Source organism: Sinocyclocheilus grahami, unplaced genomic scaffold (genome assembly GCF_001515645.1).
Source record: "Sinocyclocheilus grahami isolate Dianchi unplaced genomic scaffold, SAMN03320097.WGS_v1.1 scaffold219.1, whole genome shotgun sequence".
NCBI lineage: Eukaryota > Metazoa > Chordata > Actinopteri > Cypriniformes > Cyprinidae > Sinocyclocheilus > Sinocyclocheilus grahami.
The window spans coordinates 2430796-2447196 of NW_015505398.1; positions in this window are offsets into that span (position 1 = coordinate 2430796).

Sequence of the window (16401 nt, forward strand, 5' to 3'; positions counted from 1 at the left end):
CCTAATATACACACAATTGATCTATTTTGACAATTTCACATTCCCCTGCAGTTCCTGCATGAACCCCTAGGAGTTTGTAACTAATAGCATCACAATTCCCTGCTTCGTTAGTTTTAGGATGTGGTGAATGCTTTACCACCTTACCCACAACAATATTCTTTTTTGCAAATATGATGATGTATAGAGAGCGGGGCAAGTTGTCACCCGTATAAATCCATACAAAGAAAAAGACCTTGTCCTGTAACTTAGGCTACTCTTACACCTCAATGACGTTGTGATGGTTTTAGCCGAAGTGGCATAATAAACTAAGAACATAACAGTGACAGAGATGACAGATCATGATGATACTTCAAAACACCCTTATGCAAAGATTAAATGACAACAGGACGTTTGCCTCACTTTTCACATTGTTTCCCTTCTATTTCTCATATAAATACCAATTTACTAATGTACAGTGTTGGGGAAAGTTGCTTTTAAAAGTAATGCATTACAATATAGCGTTACTCCATAAAAAAAAGTAACTAATTACGTTACTTAGTTACTTTTTATGGAAAGTAATGCGTTACGTTACTTTTGCGTTACTTTGTCAATCTGGACAGGGCTTGCTTGTTTGTTTTTCAAATAAAAAAGTTCTATTTTTGGCAAATATAAAAGCCTTTTCACACCAGAAGTGAAATGAATAAGCCTCGGGCTGAAGGGAAAGTACATTTACATCTGCACAGTAGAACGCAGAAGAAGACATTTCAACACACTTCAGCAATAAATAAAAAAAACACACAAATGTTTGTCTAGAGTAATTTGTGCTTATTAGTACGGTTGAACTGGATCATCGAAGGTCAGAAGCAAAGACACTGGTTAATATGTCAATGTTAATGTGTCAGTCAATATGCCTTCACTTAATTATCAGTATGACACTTAATATACAGACATTGTCACTTGCACACAGCAATTTCTGTATTATTTTATTTATTTACTTTTTACCTCTATTGCTGCTTTGTTACTACACTGTACAACCTGTTTGCACATTCTTCTCTTGTACATTCCTGCTCTTCTAAATATTTATTAAGCCTACAGTATACTGTCCTGCGCATTTTATTTGATTCGTTATCTTACTTTTTCCATACCTATATTTATATAGAATTTTCTTGTGTTTGTATTCTTTAATAATTGCACTGTCCATGGAGCGGACCTGACTTACATTTCACTGCTGGTCATATATTCCCTATATAACCATGTATGACAAAAAATACAATAAAAATATTTAATCTAATAGAATGGGATTAAATACATAAAGGATATTCGTGCTGTTTAACATTTAATTATTGCAGGTTTGCGTCATATTCTGAGTTGCATTATTTTTTATTCATTTTGAGGAATACTGAATCTGTGTGTGTTTTTGTGTGTGAGTGAGATGAATTAATGCATATTCATATTTATTTTATAACTACAGTAACATCTGATTTCTCTCAACATGGGGACACCAGAGCTGTCAATCAATAAACTGAAGAAAGAAAAAGTAACTTGCGTTACTTATTTGAAAAAGTAACTCAGATATGCTCTTACTAGTTACTTCAAAAAAGTAATCTGATTACGTAACTCGCGTTACTTGTAATGAGTTACCCCCAACACTGCTAATGCAACTTTCTTCTTTCTTTTAACATGCATTTTTTGGGGAGTCTGATGAAGTACTCACAAAGAACACACTGTGTATGCATGCGTCACAGTTTCACTTGACCTGTATGCACACAACTAAGTCACCAAAAATCTGGATAATCTTAAAGCAAAGCATGGAAATGAAATAAGCCGTTTTAAAACATTAGTGTGATGGTATGATGCAACGGTCAATGGCTCCAAATGCATCCAAATCAGCACCTTCTCTTGGACAACTGCAACGTTGTAAACATGTGAAGACTGAAGAAAGAAAAAGTAACTTGCGTTACTTATTTGAAAAAGTAACTCAGATATTCTCTTACTAGTTACTTCAAAAAAGTAATCTGATTACGTAACTCGCGTTACTTGTAATGAGTTACCCCCAACACTGCTAATGCAACTTTCTTCTTTCTTTTAACATGCATTTTTTGGGGAGTCTGATGAAGTACTCACAAAGAACACACTGTGTATGCATGCGTCACAGTTTCACTTGACCTGTATGCACACAACTAAGTCACCAAAAATCTGGATAATCTTAAAGCAAAGCATGGAAATGAAATAAGCCGTTTTAAAACATTAGTGTGATGGTATGATGCAACGGTCAATGGCTCCGAATGCATCCAAATCAGCACCTTCTCTTGGACAACTGCAACGTTGTAAACATGTGAATAGAAATGTAACTAAACGGCCGTCAGAAGTATAAGAGGTTCAATCTAGACTAATCTTACTGCTGGCCTTACCTTGTAGATTGTACTGTTCCGTTTCTCTTGAACAAGACCACAGATGCGTCATACGTCGGAAGAGTATTGCAATGTATTCCTGATCTTATGAAGTCGACGGAATGTGATGGGTCCGCTCCACTGACATTGCGCTGCTACAGTGTGCTAGAGATTTGTTTCCTCAAGACACCAGACACACACGAATACACGTGCTTTCCAATCTGTCCACAAATCTTTTGCATCGAGGAGCTCTATTGGCTGTGCTCGTGGACAACCACGAATTCTATTGGGCAACCCCGCCCATTCACCGCGAAGTGTTCGCTGATTGGCCAATGCCAAGGGCGCTCGGCACATGTTTATCTGCTGTCACGTTGCAGCGCGCCTGTTGTTGGAATACACACGAGTGCGATCGTGTTGTTGTGGGCAGTAAGACACATTCTTGTTGTGTTGATGTAGATCCACATAAAAAACAAAACAAGGATGACCCATTTTGACCCATGCAGCAGAATGAGCTAGCTCACATGCAGTTATATTCATGTGATTATTAACACCCTTATTATTAATCAAAATTCGCAAAATGACACGTACAGCAATGTAGTTTTAATCAACCCTTTAAAAACGTTCTTCAGGTCCCTTGGACTTCAGGGGCCACGCGAAAACCTTGAAGAATGTCTGATTCGGCTCTCTTTTGAAACGAGCTGTAAAATCTGGGGGACTTTCCAAAAACGACTGTTTTCCATGTAGCCTATTGCGCATCTCGGATGAACAACCTGGTGGTGAATATGAGCCATGCACAGTTCCACGTGCCTCAGAAGCAGCCTGGTGGTGACGTCCAGCAGCTTCTGCGACGCCCTCAGACTCACGTGGCGGGTGGCGTGGCTCGCTGGTGCTGTATGGATGAATTTATCACCCTCGTCAGAGAAGCGTCTTTATCAGGCTGACCTACATCTACCCGAATATAGTTGGGAGGCAGGCAGCCTGCATTAAGTAGCCTAACCCACATTTGGCAGTTGTCATTTTGCAGCAGGCAGCCACAAAGCAGTAAACATAATATATACATGTCATATATATGTGACTCTGGACCACAAAACCAGTCAGAAGTAGCACAGGTATATTTGTAGCAATAGCCAACAATAGGGGGAGACCGGGTATGGTTAGAGTGCTCAAACTTTTATACAAAGCACCCACATTTGTTCACTACAAGCGGCAACAATTCAAACCTCAGCAAGAATATCACAGCCCTTGTAAGTTGATGTTAAATACATGGAGTGCCTTTGTGACAATCTACCCCACTGCCGGGGGATATGTTGTAACACATACTGGGGTAAGCTGTAACTGTTCGGCTAAAGAAGCAGCCAGCTCATAAAGTTTGCTTCAAAAACAGGTTTATTGAAACAATCTGAAAGAACAATACAAAACAATGTCGCACTTTCTACGAATGACCACATCTCCAATCCACTTTCTGTTCGATGCAGGAGTGTGTGCGTGCGTGCGTGTGTGTAAATTAGACTACTAACAAAGCTCCTTAACGGTATTTATGCTTACTGAACAGTCAACTCCAGTGTACCGAGGTAAAGAATATGTAGATCTAACAAATAACTGTGTACATTTGTGTGTGAGATTGTGTCTTTGTATGAATTTTCTCATTTAGATTCACAATGGTGACAATTCAAACCAATGTTTTTAACCCTAGAGTGCAGGCTTGGTGGATCCAGAAACTGCATAGGGCACATTTTACCCACATTTCCTTTGGCTTTGAGCTGCCAAAAAAGCTCCATATAGACAACATGAAAGTTCTCAGTTCTAAGGGAATGCTAAAATGTGTTATCCCTGAACTTACCCCACCCCTGCCATCCAATGTTTAGTTTGCTGTTAGCATAATGGTTTGAAATTAGCAGTTTAAAAATGCATCACATTTAGCCATTTTATGTCAAAAATCATTAGGATATTAAGTAAAGATCATGTTCCATGAAGATATTTTGTAAATTTCCGACCGTAAATATATCAAAACTTGATTATTGATTAGTAATATGTATTGCTAAGAACTTCATATGGACAACTTTAAAGGTGATTTTCTCAATATTTAGATTCCAGATTTTCAAAGAGTTGTCCTATCCTAACAAACCATCAATGGTAAGCTGGTCGATGGTCCAGGGTCCCATATGCAAATGTTTAGCTCTGATTCATGCCATATTCATATTCATATTCATATATTCATATATATATATACAACCAATTCCAGAGAAGTTGGGACATTTTGTAAAATGCAATAAAATCAAGAATATGTGATTTGTTCATTCTCTTTAACTTTTATTTAATTGACAAAAGTACAAAGAAAAAATGTCCAAAGTTTTCACTGACCAACGTGAATGTATTTTGTAAATATGAGCAAATTTTGATTTTGATGGCTGCAAAGCACTCCAAAAAAGTTGGGACAGAGACATGTTCAACACTGTCACATCAACGGTCCTTTTAATTACAATGTTTAATTGTTTAGGAATTGAGGATACTAATTGTTAAAGTTCTGCAAGCAAAATTTTTGTCCAATCTTGCTTGATGCAAGACTTCAGATGCTCAGCAGTCTGTGATTGTTGTTGTCTGATTCTCCTTTTCATGACGAGCCATACATTTTCAATAGAAGACAGATCTGCTGGCCAGTCTAGCACATTCACTCTGTCTACAAAACCATGCTGTTGTAGCACATGCAGAATGAAAGCTAGCATTGTCTTGATATAATAACCATGGACATCCCATGAAAGACATCATCTTGATGGCAGTATACTGTATGTCTCTATACAATCCCAAAATATGCCTCTATGTTAATAGTACCTTCTCACATGTGCCAGTCACCCATGCCGTTTGCTCTGTTGCACCCCTATACCATGACAGACGTTTGCTTTTGCTTCTGTCGCTAATGAAAGTATGGATGGTCCCTTTGATCTTTGGGACTGAGAACTCAAAATCTATTTTTCCCGGAAACAAGTTGAAATGTGGACTGATCAGAGTACAGCACACATTTTCACTGTCTTTTTGACTATCTGAGATGAGCTCTGGCCCAGATAATCCGGCGACATCACTGCATAGAATTGATGTATAGCTTTCTCATAGACCTAGAGCAGGGGTAGGCAAGTTCGGTCCTAGAGAACCCTGAAAAAAAAAACTCACCTGCCTATAGCCTTAGTAATCCTGAAGACATTGATTAGCTTGTTCAAGTGTGTTTGATTAGGGTTGGAGCTGAACTCTGCAGGACTGCGGCTCTCTAGGACCGAACTTGCCTACCCCTGACCTAGAGTAACAAAGATTCAAGTTGCATGTCTTGATACAGCAGCAGACTGTGGTAAATGTCAGCAGTTTTCTGAAGTACTTCTGAGCCCATGTGGCTATATTTAACACCGCAGCATGACGGTTTCCTTATGTAATGCCATCTGAGGGCTCAAAGGTCAAGCGCATTCACCTGAGGTTTCCTGCCTTGCCCTACATGTACTGTATGTATGTATTTTTCTGGATTCCCTGAATCTTTTCACAATATTATGTATGGTACTTGGTAAAAGACCTAAATTCTTTGCAATTTTGCAGTGCGAAATGTGATTTTGGTTTGTTTGACACTTCTCTCATGAAATTTGGCACAAAGTGGTGAGCCATGATCCAGCTTTGCTTGCAAAAACTGAGATGCTCCTATTATACCCAAACATAATACTTTGACCTATTACCAATTCACCTGCCTACTGTGAACTGTTTCAAACCAGATAACGTGGATATTCTATGACCTTTTCACTTTTATTTTGCTTCTGTCCCAACGTTTTTGGAGTGTGTTGCAGCGGTCAAAAACAATATTTGTTCATATTTACAAAATACATTTACGTTGGTCAGTGAAAACTTTGGAAATCTTTTCTTTGTAATTTTGTGAATTAAATAAAAGCTAAAGAGGATGAACAAAATGCAAAACAAACTGCATTTTACAAAATGTCCCAACTTCTCTGGAATTGGGGTTGTATATATACTGTGTATATATATATATATATATATATGAATATATATGACATATGAATATGTCATGGAATATAAATAAGGCATAAATAAGAGCTAAACTTTGCAAAGCCTAACGTGCCTAAAGTCTTTTTACTTTATATTAACAAGTAAAATAGACACAATATATGCTAAACCTCTTTTAAAAATACGTCAAGTACACGTTATTAACAGCATAATAGAATATCAATACATTCAATACTAGTGTAAAAGCGACTTTATTGAGACATTTTATGCTTTCTTTTCTTCTATAAACCATCCACCTCTCATACACACAGGGGCATAATAATAATAATTTTCTATGTTCTCTACCTTACTTTTTGAGAAATGATTATTCTTGCAAAAGCCAGTAGATTAGGGATGGACTGGACTAAATCATCAATGAAAAATGTAAGAATTGTTCAGGGGTGAGTGAGTGAGCATTATTTCACATGTTCCCCCTCCTTGGCTCAGCCATTTGGAGTGTCCTCAGACTACCCGGCATCTTGCATTAGACTCATTCATCCTGAAAAAAGGTCCATTTGTCTTTTGAACATGTTGTTCTGCCCCCAAATGCCTTTTATTTCATAGTTGCATACTACTACCATTTTATTTTTTCCTTCCGGTTAGCTGCAGCAGATCTTCAATATTCTTTTAAAGCTTCTTATTCATTGACATGTCAGTGCCATCTACTGGTTACTTCCATTCATACATTTCTGTGGAAGATGGGTCTTCCAGGACCTCTTGGTGGATGGAGAAACAGTTATTTTATTACATTTTAGGTCTGTTCTGTAATACAAAAAAATAATTTTGAATTTTAATTGTACGTCATACACTATGTTCAAACGTTTGAGGCCAGTTAGACTTTTGAAAGAAATGAATATTTTTATTCAGCAAAGATGCATTACATTGTTAAAAAGTAACAAAAAAGACTATTATAATGTTACAACAATTTTTTTTACATCTAAAATAAATGCTGCTCTTTCTGTTCACCTCTATAAGTTTCCACGAATATATTAAGCAGCACAACTGTTTTCAACATTGATAGTAAAATGATAGATACTAAAATGATTTCTGAAGAATCATGTGACACTATGGTTGCTGAAAATTCAGCTTTGTCATCGCAGGAATAACTTACCATTTTAAAATATAGTCAAACAAAAAATAGTTATTTTAAACTAATACTATTTAAGCACTATTACTAGCTTTACTGTATATTTGATCAAACAAATGCAGCCTTTTGATTGGCAGTGTTTAATGTGGAGACAATGAAACATTTAGCTGAGCTTAAATGAACTTTTTCATTCTTATTCGTATTTTTGTTTAACCCATATGTTCTCATATTTTTACAAAATAATTTTTTGAGCAAACAATACTTAACAGACCCACTACAGTACCACCACAGACCCTCTATGCATCACAAACCTCCTTTTTAAGCCTGAAAAAAGTATTATTATTATTATTATTACTTTTTTTGTTTTGTTTGTGGTGACCTTGTTATTTTGTTATTCTATGGGCAACACATTCATGGCAGTATATGGTCAGTTCACCAAATATATAATTCCTTAGTGTCAAACAACTACTATTGCTGCATGTCTGCTGGTTGCCTGGTTTTCATGTTTCTCCTGGTTTCTTCATTTTGTCATCTGCAGCTTCCCTGGGCAGGAGCTCTCTGGCAAGTTGCAGGTCAAGCAGTGGGCCAGCATGCGGCATTTCAGAGTCGAGGAAGGAAGACCCCACCTCCACACCATCAGAATGAGAAAGGCCTGTTGTGAGAGGCTGTGAGGTGCACAGAGTCGAGCGAGCGATTTGGACAGTGGAGCGACGGAGACGGAGAGACATAACAAGAAGTGCTGCATGATGCATCGTCCTCGGTGAGCTCATCACAGAGCCACGATAACAGCTCATCTGAGAGAGGCTCTGGAAGACATAGACTGTTAGTGTGTGTCCACACCTCCATAGCCACATCACTTATTTGGCCGTTTTTAAATGATAGAAGCTAGGAAAAGATTTGAGAATGATCTTAGCAAACCACAAAACAGGCCAAAATGGAAGAGCCTGGATTGCACAAAATAGACACCTAAAGTTTAAGTGCAGTATATTTGACATATCTGCTTGGCTGTTCTGTATTACCTTCACACTCACAGGTTGAAAGACTGTTCTTGGACTCTAAATAACAAAAACAACAACTCTGACTTGTAAAGCACTGCAAAAACTTAGTATTTCTTTGTCTTAGTGCTTCTGTCTTGTTTTCCAATACAGATATCTGAACATTTTCATATCAAGACCTAGTACTTAGTCATTTTGCTTCTCAAATAAATGGATCTTGATTCATGGACTGCTTTCTATTCTTTCCCCACCATTAACGAGTTATCTCGTCTTTTACGAGAAAACGCTTCACCGCCAAAGACGAGTTTTTACGGCTTTCCGTGTTTTCACTGTTATACACTATTACACATCTTCTGAACGAGTACAAAACCTCCCGAACAAAAACACACGTGAACAGGACGGAAAAACCCCCAGTAGCCCCTCACTGCAGAACACAAGATCCAGGGGGCGTGGTTGGAGCCATATCTAGGGGGTGGAGATTGGTAGGTTTAGGGATGGAGATGGGTGGGTTTAGGAATCAGGGGGTGGAGATGGGTGGGTTTAGGTAGGCCTATATGTAAGGTGGGAGGAGTTGGATCTTGTGTTCTGCAGTGAGGACCATCTTGGAAAAACAAGCAATCTCTTATGTCAGGGCTGTCCAAACTCGGTCCTGGAGGGCCGGTGTCCTGCTTAGCTCCAACTTGCCTCAACACAACTGACTGGAAGTTTCTATGCCTAGTAAGAGCTTGATTAGCTGGTTCAGGTGTGTTTAATTAGGGTTGGAGCTAAACTCTGCAGGACACCGGCCCTCCAGGACCTCCTAACCTTATGTAAACAGATGCGTATGAAAAATAATGCGATAATCAATAGACAGCATATCAATGAAAACTGCATAATGTTACGGAGTAAAATGTTGATGTCTGTGCAAGCTTTGGAGGTGTTGACGGAAGCGATTTACTGGATTTATGCTTTGATAATCGTACTGAATATTATCCAGATGTAGTTTTTGATAAAAAAAAATTCTCAGCTTTTTGCTCAAAATTATGCATTTTGATGAAACCTACCTATATTCAAGTGTTTATAAAAAAAGATTAGAATAAAAAGGATTTTTTTTTGTTTAAAAGTAGAGGCTCTGATCTTTATTTTGATGTACTGCATATTCAAATAGGCCTATTCATACAGCAAAATATACTGGAGGCCATCAAATTTGAGTGAAAATCATCAAAATTGCTGGGGGTGGCTGGCAACTTTTTTCAAAACTGCTGGCAGGGAAAGAGTTAAAGGAGTAGTTCACTTCCAGAATAAAAATGTAACAATAATTGACTTACCCCCATGTCATCCAAGATGTTCATGTCTTACTTTTTAAATTAAATAAAAATGAAGGTTTTCTCCATATTGTGGACTTCAATGGGGATCAACGAGTTCAACCCGCTGGCTAAAATTGAAGTCCATTATATGGAAAACTTATTTTTTCATTCTGGAAGTGAGGAAACAAGTCTTTACTTTACCTTGGGCAGAGTGAGCGGCAGCCGGCAGACAGGCTCTTCCAGAGGACAGTGCTTAGACATGGCTGCCCTGTCACCTTTCCAGACCAGCTGATCTTTGGTGACTTTGAATAAACTGATTACACCTTTGTAGTGAAGAGAGCTGTAGTTGCCGAAAGGGTCCACTATTTTTAATTTCAAATACAGCCGGTTCCTTCGTTGGTTGTGGAATGTGATTATGTGTGAATCTGTCTGTTCATTACCTGTGGGCTCTCCAACAGACACACACAGAAACAAGTACAGACACATATTGTGGATAAACTAAGATTCTAACACTAGACACTTGATTTAAAGAAACAAATACAAGATTTGTTATGTACCATTGCAAATTATGTTCCCGCTGAACCGGAGCAGCAGCTGTTCTCCCTCCTTCATGGAGATTTCAGACGAGGGCTCTGGAGGGCCACAGTAATCCAGGGCCTGGAGTTCACACAATGCCCAGCTAACATCTCTGCTGGGCAGGGTGGCCACAACCACACTGCTGGGGTCCAGACGCTCATGATGGAGCACAACAGTCACCGAGGAGCTCTTTATAGCTTCTTCCAGATCTTCAACTAATGAAATCAGGTAGGAAGATTTTACAGAGGACTGGTAACCTGAGAACAGAGGAAGCAAAATGTTTCGTTTTTTTTAAATGTAATAATTGTGACATTTTTTTAGATTACATTTTGGTTTGGTCACACTATACCTTTCATAGCCCTCTGTTAGCTCAAAACAGACCAAGCTGTTCTGTAGGTTCTTTATAGTGACTTTATCCAGAACCTTCCAACGGTTCTCTGTCCAGCCCAGCAGAGCCAGCTGCTTTTTATGAATCTTTACTGAGGCACCATCAAACCTGTATCAGAAAAAAAAACATATTTTATTTCTGCACTAATTTCAATACCATTTTTCCTCTCGAGCTCAGAATGTGACCTTACTTGATCTGCTGCGGTGAGAAAGTGCCTGATATAAGAATGGGTCTGTCAGTCTCTTCTCCAGCTCTCCTCTTGTCAGAAATAGGAGGACAGGGCAGGATATGTGTCATAGGTCGTCTGAGTTTAAGAGTTGATGGATGGCTTAGGTAAAGTAAGGGGGTTGAGGTGAGAGCAGCATGGTAGGAATCATTTTTGGGTTTCAGAGAGGATAAAATTGAGGCGTGCACTTCATTTTATCCTCTCTGAAACCCAAAAATGATTCCTACCATGCTGACTAGCTCCTCAGATCCTGACACCATGAGGGAACTCAACCACCTCACAAGTCAAGGTGTTTGTAACTTCTGATGGGGTGGTTGTGTAGACTGAGAATCTGGTTCTGTCTGCAAGTCTGTGAGTCACCAAAATACAATTGGATTCAGGATTATTTCCTCTGAAGTTTTATGCATACATAAATGAATAATATTTTTTAATTGATTTAATATTTGAGTTACACTTCATTTTGATGGTTGCTTTAACACAGGGGTGTCAAATTCAATTCCTGGAGGGCCAGAGCCCTGCAGAGTTTAGATTCAACCCTAATTAAACACACCTGATCCAACCAATCAAGTCCTTCAGGCTTACTTGAAAACTACATGGTATGTGTGTTGGAACAAATTCTGCAGGGCTCCGGCCCTCCAGGAATTGAGTTTGACACCCCTGCTTTAACACATTCTGTTGACTATAAGTAAAGTTGCACCTACATATCTACTAACTCTTACTAGAGTGTTAGTAGAGTATTAGTAGACTGGTAGGGTTAGGGTTAGACTAAGTTGACATGTACTTGCAAAGTTATCTACTTATATAGTCAGTAGGATGCCTGTTGGGAGATCATCACAACAAAGCGTTAGCAGATATTATGCAGTCTACTAATTATGGAAGGCCGTTTCTGCCACTGAACAAAAAATAAGTAATTGCGACTTTTTATCTCACAATTCTTTGACTTTTTTCTCGCAATTGCGAGTTTACATCTCGCAATTCTGACTTTTTTTCTATTAATTGCATCATGTAAATATGCAATTCTGACTTTTTTCTCACAATTGCAGTTTACATCTCGTAATTCTGACTTTTTTTCTCAGAATAGTGAGATATAAACTCACAATTGCAAGTTATAAACTCAGAATTGAGTTTGTATCTCACAATTCTGACTTTTTTCCCTCCTAATTGTGAGATTTAAACTCGCAATTGCGAGTTATAAAGTCCAGTTCTGAGAAGAAAAAAAGACTGATATATTCTCAGAATTGCGAGTTTATATCACACAATTCTGACTGAATAATTCGCAATTGCGAGTTTATATCACACAATTCTGACTTAATAATTGCCAATTGTGAGGTTAGGCCTATATCACACAATTCTGACTTCATTTCTCAGAACTGCGAGTTTATATCTCGCAATTCTGACTTTATAACCCGCAATTGCGACTTTATATCACACAGTTCTGAGAAAAAAAGGGGAGAATTGCCAGTTTATATCTCGCAATTCAAAGGTTGTATCTCACAATTCTGAGAAAAAAGTCAGAATTGTGAGTTTGTGTCAGGCAATTCTGAGAAAAAAAGTCAGAATTGTGAGATAAAAATAAATAAATAAATATATATATAATTCAGTGGTGGAAACAGGCTTCTATAACTAATACTAGTCTAATGAGAGTTAGTCGACATGTAAGTGCAATGTTACTTATAGTCAACAGAATGTTCAAAAGGGACCATCAAAATACCAATATTTGTTGTGTGAAATATTTTCTTATTTACAAATAAGAAACAAGAGCAAGTGAAGGTGCTGTAATGTGCTTTTTGTGTGTTGTTGGACTGATCAACAGCATTTTTGAAACATCATTTCTCCACACCTGCCCTATACACATACATAATCTTACCCAACAGTTACCAACTTCAATTTTTGACCCTCTTCTCCTCTGCTTTTCTGTATTTCCTCTCCCTTTTTTTCTTCCCCCTCCTCATTATTCACGTTCAGACACTCCTTGAAGTCAGTCACCAAAGTTGTATAGAGTGAGTCTACTCTTGCTTCCTCATGTGAGCACTCTTTCCTGGTGCTTCGGTCATCCATATGCACTGTACAGTGCTTCACTGGACCATGTGGAAGCCCTATAGACTGTACATTTTCAAGATGGTGGTGTGCAAGTTGCTGGTTGGTGTACTAATGTCACATGATTCTGGTTTTATGTGGTCTGCAGTATCCAGAGATCCAGTACTGGTAAGGTCACGTCTCTCCCCACTGACTTCAGTAAGAAAAGCAATACCAGTGTCGAGCCTCCTGCTCATTACACTGAACCGGTTTACAATGGCGTGGATATCTTCCAGGACATTAAGAATGCCATCAGTCACATGGTCTTGGTAAAAGTGGGATCCATAGGAAGCGTCTAAAAATACACAATATACTCAAAAATATCATGACAAGCCATGCGAAAGTGTGCATATGAAAGATTTTTGCACAGTTTATCTATTGCTTTACTTTGCACAATATAGGCTAAAATAAAAAGCAAAGGTATAAATAAAATGAAAGGAATAAAGTAAAAGAAGATGTATCTGTTAATATTATTTAATGGACCTGAGCTAACATGAACTAACAATGAACAGCTAGTATTTTTACCTAAAGTTAACTAATGGGACCTTTGTTTTTAAGTGTTACTGACTATTCAGAATGACTATATATAATTATTACCATGTCCAAAGGATCAAGGAAGCGGTGTACTGTTATCCCAAAAGATATTCTTTCTGGAAAATTGAACAAAATGACAATAATATTTTACACTACACTAGTAAGGCAGATGATACACTGGGCAACTTTTTGAGCAATGTTGTCGTCAGCGGGCAGCCAGGTGAGACACAGGGTCCACGACTGATCTAAAATGTCCAGATAGAAATTCATTACCCATTCTCAATGGGAAAGTGCCCAAGCAACATTGCTCAAAAAAAAGTAGCCAGGCAAAATTGCTTAAAAAGTTGCCCCGTGTATCATCAGCCTTAGTCTTTTGTTCATGAAAGCTGCATTTATTTGATCAAAAATACAGTAAAAAGGTAATATTGTGTATTACAATTTAAAATAACTGCTTTCTATTTTAATATTTTAATAATCCTGTGATAGCAAAGCTGAATTTTCAGTGGTTATTACTCTAGTCTTCACTGTCACATCAAATCACTGATTTGGTCCTCAAGAAACATTTATTATTATTATCAATGTTGCAGACAGTTGTGCTGCTTAATATACTTGTGGAAACCAAATACATTTTTTCCCCAGGATTTTCTTTTATGAATAAAAAGTTAAAGCATTTATTTGAAACAGAAATTGCAAAAGACTTTACTGTCATATTTGATCAATTTAATGCATCCTGCAGATTAAAAGTAATGCATTTCTTAACAAAACAAAACAAAAAACACATTCGAGTTTGTCATTTTAAGGGAGTCCCGGGATTTTTAAAAACATTTTTATTTATACACCTTTAAAATATTTTTATTTAGACTATTTTATGCACTAAGTACATACGAATGCTATGCATGGCAGTACTGTCACAGTCATGCCAATAACGCTTTGAGACAAAGCAAGACACACACACACACACACACACACTTTGGAAACGCTCCTTCCTTTACAAAGATCACAAGCTTCTCATGAAGCACTTACCCACATCAGCTGTCGTCTCTTGAGACTCAGTTTCTGGGTGTGTGCCAAATTGGAGTACATCCTACGCTCAGTGAGTGTGTTTGCTGTGCCACAAAGAACCTCTCTCAGCACACACACTCTCTGGGTGTGAAGCTCACAAAATGTCCTGAGGACCTGAAAAAGACTTGCGTGAACTCCAGCTGAATGTCTATGGCCATTAGAGGATTGCTCAGGTCCTGTTTCTTCTCTTGCTTTTACTGGTTGTAAAACTCAGTTCCTCAGCGGTTTCTTGTAAGAGGTCTAACAGATCGTTCTTATGTGAGAGTATTAGCTGGTTGGCTAAATCGATTATATTTTCAAGTGTATTCATCGTGGGCCTTGGAGCATAAACTGAGGATCTGATTATTAGAGAAATAGCAGGTGATACACAGTAGCTCTTCTCTCCGTCTCTCCTTCTCTCACTTGTAAAACCAGTATTCATCACTCCAGACCTGTAAAATAGGGCATTGATGGCAAATAGAAGGCGTGACTGGAAACAAAAGCGTGCGTCCCTTAGAGATGAGCAATTCTAAAGAAGAGTAATGTCTACATCTGTGAATGGATCCTGTAGTCATGTTCTGACCCAAATGAGACACAGATACATACTGTGTATTGTTAAATGTAGTGATATATGTTTATATATATACTGTATGTTCACCAAGGCTGCATTTATTTGATTAAAAGACAACCTTGTAATTTTAATATATTTAAAATATATTAAAATATATATATTTTTATATATAAAAAATATTAGGAATAATTTATTCCTGTGATGGCAAAGCTGAATTTTTAACAGTCGTTAATCCAGTCTTCAGTGTCAAATGATCCTTCAGAAACAATTCTAATATGCTGATTTGATGCTCAAGAAGTATTCATTTTTATTATTATTATCTATGTTGAAAACAGCTTTCCTGCTTTATATTTTTTAAGGACCTCACAGTTCAGAGCGGGCTTCTAACATTCATGAAAATCATATTCTTTTCATAAAAGCGACTGTAGAAAATGTACGAATGTAATAAGCCCCACATAAATACTGCCAGTATTTACTAAAGGTAACAGAATTAAATGTTGTACATATCTGAGAAAAAGGTTTTAAACAAGCTAGACTAAATGCAATAAGAACTTGAAATAGCTTAACTTCTAAAAAAGCTACAGAACTTTAAAACCATCATGTGGCCAAATATATTGGGCATACCCATGGAACAACAAGAATATTGCACACAAAATTGGCAAAGGCGCTCTTAAAATGAAGTGTTGGAATTTAACGCCATCATGTGGTAAAATTGTTGAATTGCAGTCAAGCTTATTCTTTCACATTTTTACATGATGTATTTGATATCTCGGTCATGCATCTATATACATGTGTTTTTCAACTTCAGGCACTTTTATATTTGAGTTGATGTTTATTAAACAGGTTTTAGCTTTTTTTTCTTGCTGCATTATGAAAGTCGCTTTAAAACTTGGAAATCTTTTTCTATGCCTTTATTATTTTTTTACTTGCCATTTGTCTTTTATGTACATTTTAATCTGAAAATATTAAGATTAAAATACATTTTAATCTTAAAATGTTCATCCAAACAATACCAAAATATAATTAATCCCTCAGTTGTCTCAAGTTTTTTACATCACAACCAACATATTTTTTCCCCCTTTGACAGTTGTACTAAAAAGTGTACTTTTTTCTTTTACCAAACAGACACCAGTGTCAGAGAGATTCTGTGAGATAATTCCCAATCATGCTATAATTATTTTAAATGCAGTTGTCAAATGTTTAAAACGTAATTTACACCG